Source organism: Neovison vison, chromosome 7 (assembly GCF_020171115.1).
Source record: "Neovison vison isolate M4711 chromosome 7, ASM_NN_V1, whole genome shotgun sequence".
In the NCBI taxonomy this organism is placed as follows: Eukaryota; Metazoa; Chordata; class Mammalia; order Carnivora; family Mustelidae; genus Neogale; species Neogale vison.
This window is the reverse complement of record NC_058097.1, coordinates 41,734,165-41,749,636: the sequence shown is the minus strand read 5'-3', so window position 1 is coordinate 41,749,636 and position 15,472 is coordinate 41,734,165. Positions and strand designations below refer to the sequence as shown.

Here is a 15,472-nt window from a genome sequence, read left to right as displayed (position 1 = left end):
CAGGTGCTTAACAGCATCTAAGAGATCTCGGCTGCCAAGAGTAGGAAGTAGAGCCATGGCTCAGCCCGTGAGGACATTCTTAGAGAACCCCAAATGTTACCTGCCTCATCAAGTGAATTTTCTTCTTTTAATAGCTCTTGCCTTGACCTTTTGCTATTGCTACCTGAATCCCAGAAACCAGATGCTAGGAAGCATCTCAGCTTCCTAGCAAGCAAGCAAGGTTATTAGCAAAATCTATGGCCTGGAAAGTATAAAATTATCAAGGATGGTGTATCCCTAACCAGATGTTCTAACACCCTCTAGGAAAGATATCCTCATCATGACCCCCTGGCTGGCTTCTGTAAGGGCCCACTTAGCCAAGAGGGAGCCATTTTGTTGTTTATGCAGTAAACTTAGATTGACCCTGCCCCTCCCAGAGGAACTTACTTAAAAGCAAGTCTGGGAAACCAGTCCCAGGTAGCAAAGCCCAGACACAAGGGCAGGTCAGGCCAGGTGGAGACATCCAATCAGTGGGGCGCCCATACTGTCTCCCTAGCCACCAAGAGGAGTGGGCCCCGCCTTTTGGGCGCCTATTCTGACCAAGGTGATAGGCTAGTTCAAATATCTACTAGGATAAATTGAAATTCAATTGGCCACCCATGTGTGACCTACCATGACTGTGCAGTTTTCTTTGTGTGTTGCAATCTCATTGGCCACCTGTGTGTGGCCAGGCTCAACCACATGGCCTTTGCTCTATAAAAGTTAGTCTGTAAGGCAGGGAGAGGTCGCCTCTTTGTAAGAGACGGCCCTGACTGGTTTGATTCTCGATGCTTGGCCCGAAATAAAGCTTTGCTCGACCTTCACTTTGTATCAGTCTCGCTCCTTTGATCACGGACCCATTATTGGGGGACCTAACAGCTCCCATCATCTGGGAGGGAACTTTCAACATGGACATCATGAATGAGCAGTTCCAGCTCCAGACCATGTCCATTAAATGGACTGTATTTTCTGTGAGGCCCTACACAATCTTCCTAAAGCAGTTCTTGCAGTCTGCCGAGAGGTACTTCCTGGTGGGACACAGGGTGAACTACTGTATCTTCACTGACAAGCCAGAGTATGTTCCTCATCTCAGCCATCAGAAAGGGAAGCAGATCATCATCCTCAAGGCCCCGAGCTATGCCCGTTGGAGGGTGTCTCCACGCACGGCACGGAGACCATCAGCAATTTCTCCCAGCGGCGCTTCCAGCGGGAGGTGGCTTACCTCGTGTGCGCGGATGTGGACATGAGCTTCAGTGACCACATGGGTGTGGAGACCCTCGCCTCCCTGTTTGGGACTCTCCATCTCACCTACCTTGGGCTCAATCAGACCGACTTCAGACCGGCTCTGAATGGATGCCGGCCTCAGTCACATGCTCATATTCCTGAAGATAAGGGGACTTTTATTCCATAGGGGTCTGATTTGGGGGGGGGGTCAGTGTCAGAGGTTTAGAGGCTGACCAGGGCCTGCCACGAAACCATGACGGTGGACCAAGCCAACCACATCGAGGCCGTGTGGCATGATGAGAGCCGTCTGAACAAATACCTCCTTTCCCACAAGCCCTCCAAGGTCCTCTCCCTCTAGTACGGGTGGCAGAATCCGGTTATTTGAAAGCCTGACAATTGATCTCATCCAAAATCATAAAGCAGAAAAGATTTAAAGCCTTGAAGCCAAATTACAGTCTGAAAGCCTAGTGAGCAAAACTTCCCGGAAGGGCTCAGAGACAAGCAATGCTCAGCTCCCTGAGTCTTCCTCCTAAAACCAGTTTTAGCATGAAGGGTAGACTCTACTGCCCTTTTCCTGCCTGCCTGAGGCCTAGAAGCACCCCTCTGAACTTAGGCCTAACGCCATCCCCTCCCTGTCCTCCTGAGACCACCAAACACACACATTTAAGCTGGGCTGATTCTTGGATTCAGGTACAAAGTCCCAGAGTGGCCGCCACCCTTAGCTTCTCACTGTGGGCTCCCACCGCCCTTTCAGATTGAGGAGGGGGTGGTCCCAGCCCGTCCTGACAAAGGATCAGAGAGGAGACCTTTCCCAGCTCTGCCAGGCAACAGGGGACGAAGGGTGCAGACCCAGGAGCCTGCAAGCATGCCAAGTGAGGGGCAGGACAGGGGTGACCCAGGCCCAATGGGGGGGGGGGAACACTGGAGGGCACCCGCTGGCTGCAGAAGCTTTGGGGAGGAGCCGCCTGTGTGCGAGGAATCCCTGGACTCAGCAGAAAAGCCAGCGAGGTGTCCTAGCACCAGAGGCCTCGGTGGCCGGCGCACCCTTCTCCAAGGCTCTGAAGGGCCACCGGCCAGGGGGACAGAGAACCCGCGCTCAAAGGGCTGGCTGGAGGGAAATGCAGCAGAGGGCAACAGGCGAGGGCAAGAGGCGAGGGCAACGGTCCGGTTCGCGGGACTCACTCGCCTCGAGGCTTGCGCACTGGGCTGCAGTTGGTGGCACCCGTTGACGCGCGCTCCGTGGGTACCGTCCGGGACAGCGGGGATGGCTCCCGGGAAGCTGGTAGGCTCCAGACAGCCGCCTGGCATCTGGGCCCTGGGTCTTCCGTTCTCTCCCTCGGTTCCCCGAGGGCAGTACTGGTCGACCGGAGTACCGGGGCCGCGACCGTCTGAGCGAGGAGCTGACTCAGCGGCAGTGCCAGATACAGCCTGATGCCGGGGAAGGTGGGGGGCGCAGGCCAGGGAACTGGGGGACCCAGGGCTCCAGGGTGGCGGAGGCAGGGGCAGCCAGGCGGGTGCTGGGGGCGGGGCGGTGAGGGATCCGGGACAGAGCAGCGGGCGCAAGGGCCGCCAGTCCCGTCCTTCCAACCACCAAGAAAGACAGCGGTTATGCCAGGCGCCCGCCGCCCCGCGGGGAGCGCAGGGCCTGGGGTCCCGACGTCTGAGAGCCTCTCTGGGGCCGCCCCCTTTGTGGCCACCCTGGGAAGGCCTGAGCCCGCAGCAGGAGCAGCGCCCCTGGACTGGCTTCCCAGGTAGCACCCGGGGGCTCTCACAAGCCCCGAGGCTGCACCCCACATCACCCTTTCCTGGAGGCCAGAGCCTCTTTTCTTTGCTTTACAGGTTTGGCCAAACCATATGGGAGGCCTAGAACTTTCCTCAGCTCACACAGGCAGTAGTGGCCCTGCCAGGGCTTGACCCAAGCTGTCTGATTCTACACATCAGCCTGGACCCACCAGACCCTGGTGACTCCCCATCACTTACACACCAGCTGGTCCTTTTTTTTTTTTTTTTTTTTTTTAAGACCTTAAGGTACTTAGCTAGGGGCACAACTCCTCTAAGTGGGCCTTGACCAACGGGGCCTTAGGCTATGCGAGGATGTGGGCAGGGACCACAGCTGTCAGCACATCTCCATGGCAGAGCTCTCTTGTGACTGCCTCTTGCAGCAAACCACAGGGCTGGCTGGAAGCTGTCTTCCCCCAGGCCAGGATGGGGGAGGCCCATCAGGTGGGCACAGGATCCCCGCTCTGAAAACTCTTATACCCCAAGGGCACCAACTTTTCGCAGAATAACCCCATAGATGAGGTTTCAGAGTCCTAGTCAAAAGGGACAATTGACCAGTATTAACTTCTCTAGGGCACAAACACGGTATGCATCTCCATATATGAGGTCTTTCTAAAATTCTCTGCCTGTTTTTGTAAGATGAGAGAGCGAAGAACCAGGCCTTGAATTTCTCATTCTTTTCCCTCTGCAGAGTAACCGCGGTCAGCATAGCACCGCCAGGCATTTCTTGTCTTGGGAAGACTTGGCAGCCTACTACACAGCTGTCTGTGAATGATCTCCCAGGTCCAAGGACAGGAGACAACACCAGGTGGCTGCAGGATCTAGCCTGGCTTAAGAGCTTTACCCAAGGGCACCCATATCCTTTATAATAATTCCACAGCCCATCATTCAGGGTCCGGACTGAAATGGACAACATAGCAGTGTGACTTTTTCCCGGGCACAAGTAGGATATACGGATCTGTACATATATTGTACGTATGCATTACATGCATGTTGGTTTTTGGTAGCACACAGAAAAAGCAGTTGCCTTTTGTATGTCGACCTTGACACAGGAAACTGGCTTACTTCAATTCTTCCTTCTTGGAGCTTCTTCATAAATGTGTAGTAGATTGGGTTTTCTACATGCACAATCACATTCTCTATGAGAAAGACACTTTTGCTTCTTTTTAAACATGTAGGTCTTTGAGTAGTTCCCTTTACCTTCGACATTAGCTCCAAAATCCAGGAACATATTGAGTGGAGACAAGTGGAGACTAAGGTCATCCTTTCCCAGTTTCTGATCAGAGGGTAAACACATTCATTGTGCCGTTAATTGGAGTTTTTTGGTAGATGGGCTTTATCACACAAGTGAAACTCTCCCATTCCTACCTTGCTGAGCCTTTTCCTCTGAAAGGGGAGTCAATTTTGTCAATTGCTTTCCCCACAACCATTGAGAGGATCCTATGACTTTCCCCCCTTGGTCTCTTAATCTGATGATCATACATTAATGCATTATTAATCACTCAAAGCAACCTTACGTTCTTGAGAAAAAGCCCACTTAATCATGCTAGATCATGCTTGTATATTTGGGAGGATTTGACTTCTGAGAAGGTTATCAAAGATTTCTAGGGCCATCAGAGGCATTCTCCTGTCCTTTTGTTTCTGGTGAGTTTGGGGCTGAGGGTAACTAACACTGGGTTCCTAGAGTGGGTTAGCAAGAGTTGCCTCCTTGTCTATTTCCTGAAAGAATTTGGGTAGCACTGTTAAATAATGTCATTAGAGGTTTTCTAGAGCTCATCAGGGAAAAACACAAAACATTTGGAGGCAGAAATGTCATCCTTCCAAGGGGCTTGTGGTCCTTTGTTACCATTTTCCTGTCTTCCAGTTGGGTTGTCATAACTCCTCTGATGTTCATAAAATATGAATTCTTTTTTTATTTCTCCTTCAGTCACAGTAGGGGTTTGTGAGTTTTATCAATCTTTTAAAAATTCCTCTCTCGGGTGCCTGGGTGGCTCAGTGAGTTAAAGCTTCTGCCTTTGGCTCAGGTCATAATGCCAGGGTCCTGGGATCGAGCCCCGCATAGGGCTCTCTGCTCAGCAGGGAGCCTGCTTCCCTTCTCTCTCTGCCTACCTCTCAGCCTACTTGTAATCTGTGTCTGTCAAATAAATAAATAAAATCTTTAAAGAAAATTCCTCTCTCAGCTTAGTTTTCAGTGCTCTGTAATTTCAGTTTCTTATTTTGGATCTTATTTAAACCAATGGCTCTTGTCTAAGGATGGAAACTTGAACCACTATTTTTTTTTAAAAGATTTTATTTATTTATTTTTCAGAGAGAGATCACAAGCAGGCAGAGAGGCAGGCAGAGAGAGAGGAGGAAGCAGGCTGCCCGCTGAGCAGAGAGCCCGATGCGGGGCTCAATCCCAGGACCCTGGGATCATGACCTGAGCCGAAGGCAGCAGCTTAACCCACTGAGCCACCCAGGCACCCCTTGAACCACTATTTTTAATTCTTTCTTATTTTTTCATATAAACACATGAAACTACAAAGTTTCCTGACGCACTTTGCCTTAGCTGTATCTCACAAATTTTTACCTTCTCGTTTTAATTATCATTTACTTTATTGTCCCTTTTTTTTCTTATTCCCCTTTGACTCATTGGTTCTGAAAGAGTATGTTTTGCTTTATGTCTGGGTATTTGAGGATGCTCTACTCATCTTATTATTGATGCTACTTTAAACTATTGTGGTCAGAGAGAATATTCTTCGTGGTGGGCACTGGGTCGTGACTGCTCTTCCTTCCCTGCCTTTTCACGTGGTATTTCCCTGACTTGAAAGTAGTCCTTCTCTACCAGGACATTTGGTTCTTCTCAAATGTAAAGTTCCATCCCTCCCACCCTTGGTTTTATGTCCTTCCTACCAGCTTCGATATCCCCACCAGTCTCCCCTCCTCAGTAATATTTGGTTTATTCGTCAGACTCTCTCGATATCGTAAATTCCTGTGCAGCAAGAGATGCCTTTAAACGCTGCGTCACGAGGGTGTGCCGCAATGTCAAGCCTAGGGTCAGCCCCAAATAAATGTTTGATGAAAGAACAGGTAAGAAACTGAGGGAAAGGCTGGCCTTTTTGCTGTCCCCCAGCTTAAGGTGGTTTTATGGGCTGCAAAATGAGTTAGAAAAGATTCTGTTTTTAGCAGTAAAGTCTAGTGGAGACACGGCCTGACTCCAAGGCCAGCCAAGCTTGAGTGACGTTCTAACTCTTGCATTTGACATATCAGAGGGCTCGACGGGAGGAGGACTTGCTTTTTCAAAATAGAACCTACCCAGCTGTTGACTGCATTAATGTACAATCACCATATTAAGAGACTGACGGGGAAAGCCACATGATCCTCTCTTGGTTGCAGGAAAAGCAATTGACAAAAATTGACTCCCTTTCAGAGGAAAATGCTCAGTCAGATGCTTTAAGGCAGCACGAAAACAGTATCTATATATTGATCCTTGACTGAAATTTTTCAAAAATTATAAAAGAGACTTGAGTTTTTCCTTTTCCCCACCAAGCCAGTCCTCCCTGGCTGGCGCGTGAATGTGTGTGGATGCTTGGCCTAGTCCAAATGAACGAGGACACTGAGCTACTTTCCACAGACTACAGTGGTACATTGTGGTTGGATTACAAGTTGGTGTGGCCTACACGGAAGACGGGCATCTGGGGAGAAACGCAGAAGGAAGAGGCGAGGGAGAGCCATGCCCTGTGTCCGCCCCCGCACCTTGCTTCCCCCCGGGCTGCGGCCCCTGACACAGCAGACTGCAGAAGTCAGCTCCTGCTGCCTTAGCGGTACTGCCTCCGCAGCCTACTTCCTGGGCCACGGAAGCTTTGCACAGTGATGTTGGGCTCAACACATTGCCACTTGTACAGGTCAATTCTGCTTCCCTCACCGAGCTGAAGAAGCCAAACACATGAGCAGAGGCCCAATTAACAAAAACAACGTATGTCTGTGTATGTTCTGTCTGAGAACGGAAGGTCAGGGCCCACTGAAGCCAATGGGGGGAGGCCCGGAGCAGCTGCAGGAAGCAGTGGGTGTCCTGCCAGTTTAAGACTAGAGGAAAACCAGCCTAGAGCTCGAGTTTTCCAGGCCAAGAGTGGAAAGCAGAGTGTTTGTTGAATGCTTGGTATTTACGGATCTCTCCCTTCTCTCCACAGTGCACCTTTCCAAGCCACTGTGACCTCCGACCAGTGCCATCGGACCCACAGGCATGGAAACATGCACAAACACCCCGAGCTGTTGGGCCTCCGGCTGGCTTTAGGAAAACAGAAAACAGCTTAAGTTTCTTTGATGGAAGGAGCCCCCGGATAGATGCACCTGAGCCTGTGTCCGGGAGAGCAAACCCGGGAGTGAGGGCCCGTGGCTGCCGCCATGTGCAGAGGAGGCTTTTGATTCTTAGTTGCCGAGATGCTGGTTCTTGCAGGAGAAGATGACCTGCGGGTTGGTGGTCCCACCCTCGTGTCCACAAGGAGCCCCCGGATAGATGACAAGGCTGCCCCAAGGCAAGGCAGCTCCTTGCTGACCCGCTGAAGAGGCAGCTGTGATCTGGTCGATGGGAGGCGAATGAGGCCCCAAGCTCAGGTATTTTCTCAGTCGTGTGGGATCCTACAAAGTCATGGGGGACATCTCCGCCGGGAAGGCCCGGTGGACTGAATGAAGGCCAGGCCCCAGGTGTCTTCCTAAAAGTGACGTTGTCCCATCTGACTGCAGCCACGTGCTCTGGCCATGAGCCTCCCCGGCCGCTGCGAATGCTGGCGGAACAGGGAGTGTCCCAACCACAGCTCCCCTGCTGTCGCCTCCCACGGCGCTTCCCATCCCCTGTCTGCATGGATGCCAGGTGCCCAGAATGTGTTCAGGGACAGTCTTTTCTCCAGCCACACTCGTGGTGCCAGCCCCTCTGACAGCAACAGAGGTGCCCTGGCCCGGTGGCCCAGAGGCATCTGGCAGAAGCACAAAAAACAGTATGGCCCATCTTTCTTCTCTTTGGTGGTAGCTTTTCTACCCGGAACAGTTTGGCTCTGGCCAGACAGGTCCCCAGCAGACATAGAAAGGGAACGCAGCTTCTCCACGCCAGTTCTCGTCCTGGACCCTCTCACTGGAACTCTCCCTGTGCCCTGGACGAGTGGAGCGCGGGGGCCGGACTGCAGGTGGGAGCAGCTAGAGCTCCAAGCACAGGTGTGGTGTGGCCGCTCTCCCTGAGGCTGAGGGCTTTGGCCGATGGCTTGCAGGTGCCGGGAACGGGAGGACGAGCCCAAGTGTCTTCTGTCGTGTCTGTTGTCAGTGATGGTATCTCTGCTGGAGGGACCAGTGTGCTTGGCCTGGGGATTCCGGCTGGTGTGACTTTCGCAGGAAGGACTGTGTCTCTCAGGGGAGGTTCTCTGTCTCCAGGTGGGACGGAGGCTCTGCAGGCTTGTAGGACTCTGGGGTTCAGGTCTCAGACTCCCCCGGCATGAGCTTAGGTCCGGAGTGTCCCCCTCGGCCCTGCACTAAGGCAGAGTGCTTCATTCCTGGAGCTGGGGCCTGGGGGGACACCCTGGCCCTAGAACAGTCTTTAGCCAAAGGACCTGCAGATGCCTTGAAAGGAAATGGTCTGGAGTCATGTTAGCAAAGATGAGCCTTGCCGAGTGCCGGGTATCCCAATGATGGCCCCACTTTAGCAGATGAGGCTGACTGCCGAGATGCCAAAGGTGGGACGTGAGAGTGTCTCATTTGCAGAAACTGACCGAGCTCTGCTCCTACTGGGTGCCTGGGTTTCTGCAGAGGTTCAGACTGCCGCTTGTGCTGCGAGGCCAGGTTTCCCCAAGAGGTGAGAGGTAGCAAAGCATCTGGGTGCGGGGGGGCCGTCCGAGGAGCCTGGGAAGGGGCTTGGTAGCCATATCAATTTCATCAGAGTAAAAGTCAGGCCTGGATGCCCAGTTGGCTGCTGTTCTGCCAGCTGGAGAGTAGGCTACTGCAATAGCAGGGATGGACCAGCTAGTAAAGTCAGGGACACTGGGGAGGGTGACTCTGCTCCTGCCCATCAGAGACCCCACATGTGGCAGAAGTGTGGCTCCCGGGCTCAGGCAGAGGTTCAGAGTTGGGGTCGGGCTCCTGATTATACGGCAGGTGGACTGGTGGAGACTGGACAGGTTCCACCCTAGCGGGTCCTGGTTAATGAGGAGGTAACAACAGTGGTTCCTTAGGGAAAGCAGAAGGCAAAAGCCTGGGAATGGGGAGCTGAGCCCACGTGGTGACACCCAGTTTCAGAACACGCGGTGAGGTCACCTGTACGGAGGTACTGACTGCCCCGGGGGAAGAGATGGGGAAGCAGGGATGGTTGAGTCAGTGAAAAGTGAGGCACTGGTGGATGTGGAGGAGGGACACGGGTCTGGATGAACGGGTGAATGGCCCTGGGCTTGGGGAAAGGAGTTGGGTCAGGAAGGGAAGCTTGCTTTACATTGCCCATGAAGAGCTGTGTTTGCCCTCTGATCCCAGGAACCCGGTATGTTGTTTGGATGTGCCCTGACTGCCTACTCCTCCACGGAAAACTGCGCTGTGGAGCCCGATGCTTGTGACTCATCACTGGAATGTGTGACAGGAAAGGACTGTCCAGTAAAGAGGCAGAAGCAAGGGCACCAGAGGGCAAAGGGTGGGGCTCTTGGCCCTTCTCCAGTCCCTTTGGGATTTCTGCCCCTGGTTGTAGGGCTTGGGGACTGTCCTTCCTCCTCCTCCCCATCCCACCCACACCCTCTACCACCCCCCCATACTCCCCCTGCATGTGGGCACACTCAGGACTGCTGATGCTTGTTGCCAGCAGCAGGGGGGGACCACTGGGGCTCTCGGTCTGCGGTCTCCTCTGCATCTGGCCTGGGGCTGTAGGTGACGCACTCTGTGCCTCTCAGTTCCACTAGCCATTGTAGCCATGCTCTGGAGCACCCCACATCTGGATGGTCTGGGGTCCTGGCTCACTCTAGGTCAGTGCGGGAGAAGTGCCACGGGAACAGTTGATGTTGGGTTCTGTTTCTGACGGGAAAAGGTGCACCCAGAGTCAGGGAATGGCTTCACTGGATGTGCGATAAGGGGGATAAGGAATGCCCCAGCAACACAGGGAGTGATTTTTCCCGGCCTCTTCCCTTCAGGTGGCCGCCACAGGCAACACCCATTTCCCCTCACATCCTACCTTTCCTCTGTGATGGTGGGTCTGGTTTCTGGAACATCTGCTCACAAGGGAGCTGTCTGTGGTCTGTTGAAGTCCTGGAGCAAGACAAGGACAGCCTTGTTGCAGTCCTGGAAAAGTGTGAGTCTTAAGCATCGCCACGTGGGCTGTTATGTTTTCTGCAGTGGGGGTCATTGGGGTGCCCTAGCCTGCCCAGGTGCTGTACCCCACCACATCCCTCCAGGCAGCTGGCTTCTCTTCACTTCCTTTTACACATCTGACAAGTGACAAACAGAACGAACCCTCGGGGTCTTCAGGAGGTCCCACGTGGGAGTGAAGGCGGGGGCTGAAGCTGGTCTGATTCCAGAGCTCATGCATGCGCCCCCCGACTGGAGCCCCCTCATCAAGCAGGCATCATGGATGACCATTTCTCCAGTCCCGATGCCCAGCTCCCCGGCTCCCTATGAGCGTCCCACGCCGCCCACTAGGTCTGAGTTGGCTGCTCTCCTAAGGCCCACACAGGTCACCCTGGGCTCCAGGCTGCTCAGAAGGTAGAGGACAGAGGCAGTTAGTCGCCCTGCATCATCCCATGACGCATGTGTTGTAGCCTGGGGCCAACCACACAGCTGCAAGGACAGGAGAGGCGCTGCAGCTGGGGGCAGAATCTGCTCAGCTCTCATGGCCTCAGGTCCCAAGGCACAACCTCTCCTGGTCACTTAACCCTGCTCTGCCTTCGGGAGAAGGAAATTCCCTCCAATTCCTACTTTACCAGAGACCTTTTGGAAAGCTATGGTCAACTTCATCAATTACTTCCCCTACAGTTGAGAATGCAGATGGCTTTTCTCCTTTAGTCTCTTACTATGGTCAATTGCACTGACTGCTTTTACATAGGAAACCAACCTTGTAGTTTCTGCTGCAAATTCCACTTGGTCATTCTAGAGCATCTTTTTAAATTTGGTTAGGATTGATTTTCTAGCATGTTCAAGATTGCCATACTACTGTGTTTGTGAGGTATAGTAATCCGTACATTTATTGTTATATTTTGGTAGGAAGGTCGTGTTAACCTCATAGAATGGATTCGGAGAATGTGCCTCTATTTTCTGAGACTTTGTATAACGCTGGTGAAATATGTGCTATGTGTGATGAAATTCACCAGGAGAAATCTTTGAACCTTTAATGTTCTTCCTAAAAAGGTGTTTATAATCACCTTATCCTTTGAATGTCTTCTAATCTGTAGCAGTGTCCCCCCTTTTCCCGGATATTGATAATTTGAAATTTCACTTTTTATTTCGTGATTAGTCTTAGTAGACATTTATCAATTGTATCAGTCTTCTACAAATCTAACTTTTGCTTTGTTCATTTTCTGTGCTATTTTCTTTTCCATACCTGTATTTGTTATCTATTTTTATTTTGTAATTAATTTGCTTTCACTTCTCTGCTTTTAGGATGGAAACTTAAATTCCTGTTTTTAGATCTTTCTTATTTTTTAATATAAACACTTAAAGATGCAACATTCTTTTACACACTGCTTTAGCCACATTCTATTTGATTTATAACCACTGGTTGGCTCAGTCTGTTAAGCATCTGCCTTCAGCTCAGGTCATGATCCTGGGGTCCTGGGATCAAGCCCAGAGTCAGATTTGGAATCCCTACTCAGTGAGGAGCGTGCTTCTCCCTCTGCCTGCCGCTCCCCCTGCTTGTGCTCTCTCTCTCAGTCAAGTAAATGAATAAAATCTTTAAAATTTTTTTATTTGTTCTGTTTATCAGTTTAAATTATTTCTAGCTTTTTATTGTTCCTTCTTTGACCCATTGGTTATGTGAACATATGTTTTCCTTTATTTCTAAATATTTGCAGATTTTCTAGATATTTTAGTTATTGGTTTCTGCTTTAATCCTGTCATGTTCAGAGAAAAGGCTATGTATGATGCTCAACTTTGGAAATTTGTCGAGACATTGTTTTTGACCCAATAAATGCCTAAGTCATGAACATTCCAGATTCACTTGAAAAAGAAGTATGTTCGACCTAGCAGTTGCACTACAAGGTATTTATCCAAAGGACATAAACATAGTGATCTGAAGGGGCACATGCAACCCAATGTTTACAGCAGCAATGTCCACAGTAGCCCTACTATGGATACTATGTCCATACAGATGTCCATCGACAGAGGAATGGATAAAGAAGAGGTGGTATATATACACAATGGAATAATATCCAGCCATCAAAAAGAAAGAAGTCTTGCTATTTGCAATGACGTGGATGGACCTAGAGGGTATTATGCTAAGCGAAATAAGTTAGAGAAAGACAAGTACTATGTGATTTAACCCCTATGGGAAATTAAAGAACTAAAACACATGAACATAGGGGGAAGGGAAGGAAAACTAAAATAAGATAAAAACAAAGAGGGGGTGCCTGGGTGGGTCAGTGGGTTAAGCCTCTGCCTTCAGCTAAGGTCATGATCTCAGGGTCCTGGGATCAAGCCCCACATCGGGCTCTCTGCTCAGCAGGGAGCCTGTTTCCCCCTCTCTCTCTGCCTTCTCCTCTGCCTACTTGTGATCTCTCTATCAAATAAATAAATAAAAATCTTTAAAAAGAAAAGAAAAAAGAAAAATCTGCTACAGAACCCATACATAGGCATAGATACTTGGATATAAATAAACTGACTGGTAAAAGAGAACATGGTGGACTGAAATTTGGAACCCATTACTGGGTGTGACTCCCATGAATATGTGGTTTAGGAGACTTTGTGTATGTAAGCAAAGTTACTAACCAGTTGATCTTCAAATGGGATAATCCTGGACTATCTGGGTGGATCTAGTCTAATCTCAGGAGCCCTTAGATGTAGATTAGTTTCTTTGGCTGGTTTGTAAAAAGGAAGGGGAAGCACTAAATCCACTGTCACTGGGTCAAAAGTCAAGGAGAACACATGGAAATCGTAAGCAGGAAATGAATTCTGAAAAAACACAAAACCAAAAACAGATTATGAAAGAGGGCCCAGGGCCCCAGATGAAAACTGTAACCCAGGCCTATACCTTGAGTTTGTCCCTGCGTATTTTTTTATTCAGAACACCCAGCAGAGCCCTCGAACTTCTGATCTGAAGTTCAAGTGTTAACAGAACCTGGCAATACTCGGAGACTTTAGAGGATTGGAGGTTTATTTAACACCAGCAGGATAAGAGGAGAGTGATCTCCAAAGGTCTGAGCCCTGAGCACAATCAGGGAGGGTAACTTATACCCTTCTACTTCCACGTACTTGGTACTTCTTGCGCGTGTGGGGAAAGGAGATAGGGAAGAAGAACCTGGAAGGGCTTTGAAAAGGGGACGGGAATTCCCTTGCTGGTTTGGTCTGCCATCTTAGAATACAGTTTCCCCCCTATCACAAGGGCTCAGGGACTTCAAGATGATAAATCCGTTATGGTTTTCAACCAGTAATATTGTTTTTAACCAGTGATTTTTCTTTTAGAGCACTGATAGAAAACAAATACAGGGACAGACATGCAAGAAGAGGAAAGAATTGAGACAGAAAAATGTCTGATACGGGGTGGGATCAACGTGGATAAGGAAACTGCTTCACTTTCTGTGGCTTCTTTAACTATATACATTAGGCGGAATCAGGTTAAGTAAGGTATCATTTATACATGTGCCTCATTATAATATCACTCAGTTGTGAACTGGGCAAACTACAACATCGACACGTAGCCAATAATCTATACCATAGCCAGCATCCTGGCATTAAAACGTTTTTCTTTCAGCCCATATATTTTTGGTTAGTGTATGGGTTTGCTGCAGACTTCTGCACCTATCACTGAACAGTGGGACTCCAGGTGTTTCTAGTACATGGGACTTTCAGGGCTAAAACCAAGACAATCTGGTCAAACTAACGAGGGAGGCCTCTGCAGGGTGTCAGCTTGTGCTTTGTCTTCAGCTGGACTTCTGCTCCCTCATCAGATGGGACCGAGAACTTGCATTTTTAACAAATTCTCAGGTGATCCTAAAGTTCTACATGAGTACTTGGATGACGGTGATGATGACATGAAAAAGTTTCATACTGTTCTGGCCATGGAGTTATTAGATTTTCACAGACATACACAACAGATGAGTTTATTACCTATAAAGCATGACCATTCTTAACTATTCGCTAAGTGGAATTGGATCAGCATAAAGGTCTTCAACCTCATCATCTTCATGTTGAGTAGGATGAGGAGAAGGAAGAGGAGGGGGAAGGTATTGCTGGCCCAGGGGTGGCAGACATGGAAGAGGTGGAAGGGGAGGCAGGAGAGGCAGGCACACTTGATATAATTTTGTGGAACTACATAATTTTTGTGTGACTTTTTTGGTTTCTCATTTCTCTGAAAATGTTTCTATACTGCACCAATCCTTCTTCCCATTTGCTTTAGTTTCAGTGTCCAGATCATAGAAGGGTCCCTGTTATAAAGGAAGTCAAAAGCAGTCTTGAATAACGCTTCTGCCTGATTTGAGTGTATTATGTAAAAATTTTAAATACTATTAAGGAGGCTCCTTGTTGAGTCAAAGCATTATATATTTTGACAAATTTACCCAATGCCTCTGCAAACAAGTATCAGACTTTCTGTATCAGAGGAGTGTATGCCAGATCCTTGGATGACATTGCCAATGATACTAACATAAAATAATAATCATAATCATAATGACCGTCCTAGCTCTTCTGTACTTACCATTATGTTCCAGGTCTGCTACTAAGCTCTTTTTAGTCATCTCCCACAAAAGAGGTAGTTTTAACTCATCTATTCACTGGATTTTAAAGAGGCTGGTCCTCACCTGTTTTGGAGCATTAAAATCCTCTGAAGCGTTTATTAAAGCAAAGACGTGGGGCCCTAGCCCAGAGTTCCTGATTCAGTAGGAGTGAAGTGAGGCCTGTACTTGTAACAAATTCCCAGGCCATGCTGTACTGGTCCGCAGGTTGGAATCTGCTGAATAGGGAACTTTAAAAATCACTACATTCAAGAATTATCTGCATTTTTCATTGTGAATACTGACTCGGAAAGGAGAAGTGAGTTATCCCACTACCCTACACACGGAGGAAGGTCAAGGTATATGCGTCACCTGTTTGAGGTGAAGGAGGTGATTGAAAGGCCACTGAAATCTGTGAGCTTCTCCTTGGAACTCTTAAGAGCCACACCCCTGTCTTTGGAACTTTAACACCAGGTGTCTCAGAAAACAGAACGCCTGCTGCCTAGATGCAGTCAGAAACTACATTACCCAGAAAGCATCGGACGTCGGTGGACGCTCAGCCAATGACAGAGATCGGAGAGGGGTATTTCCGCCGC

General features: G+C 49.5%; 1 pseudogene; it reads left to right on the top strand.

Annotated features, from left to right (window-relative positions):
• The first annotated feature begins 244 nt into the window (after nt 1-244).
• Nucleotides 245-7,563, top strand: LOC122913294 (annotated as a pseudogene).
• The last annotated feature ends 7,909 nt before the right edge of the window (nt 7,564-15,472 follow it).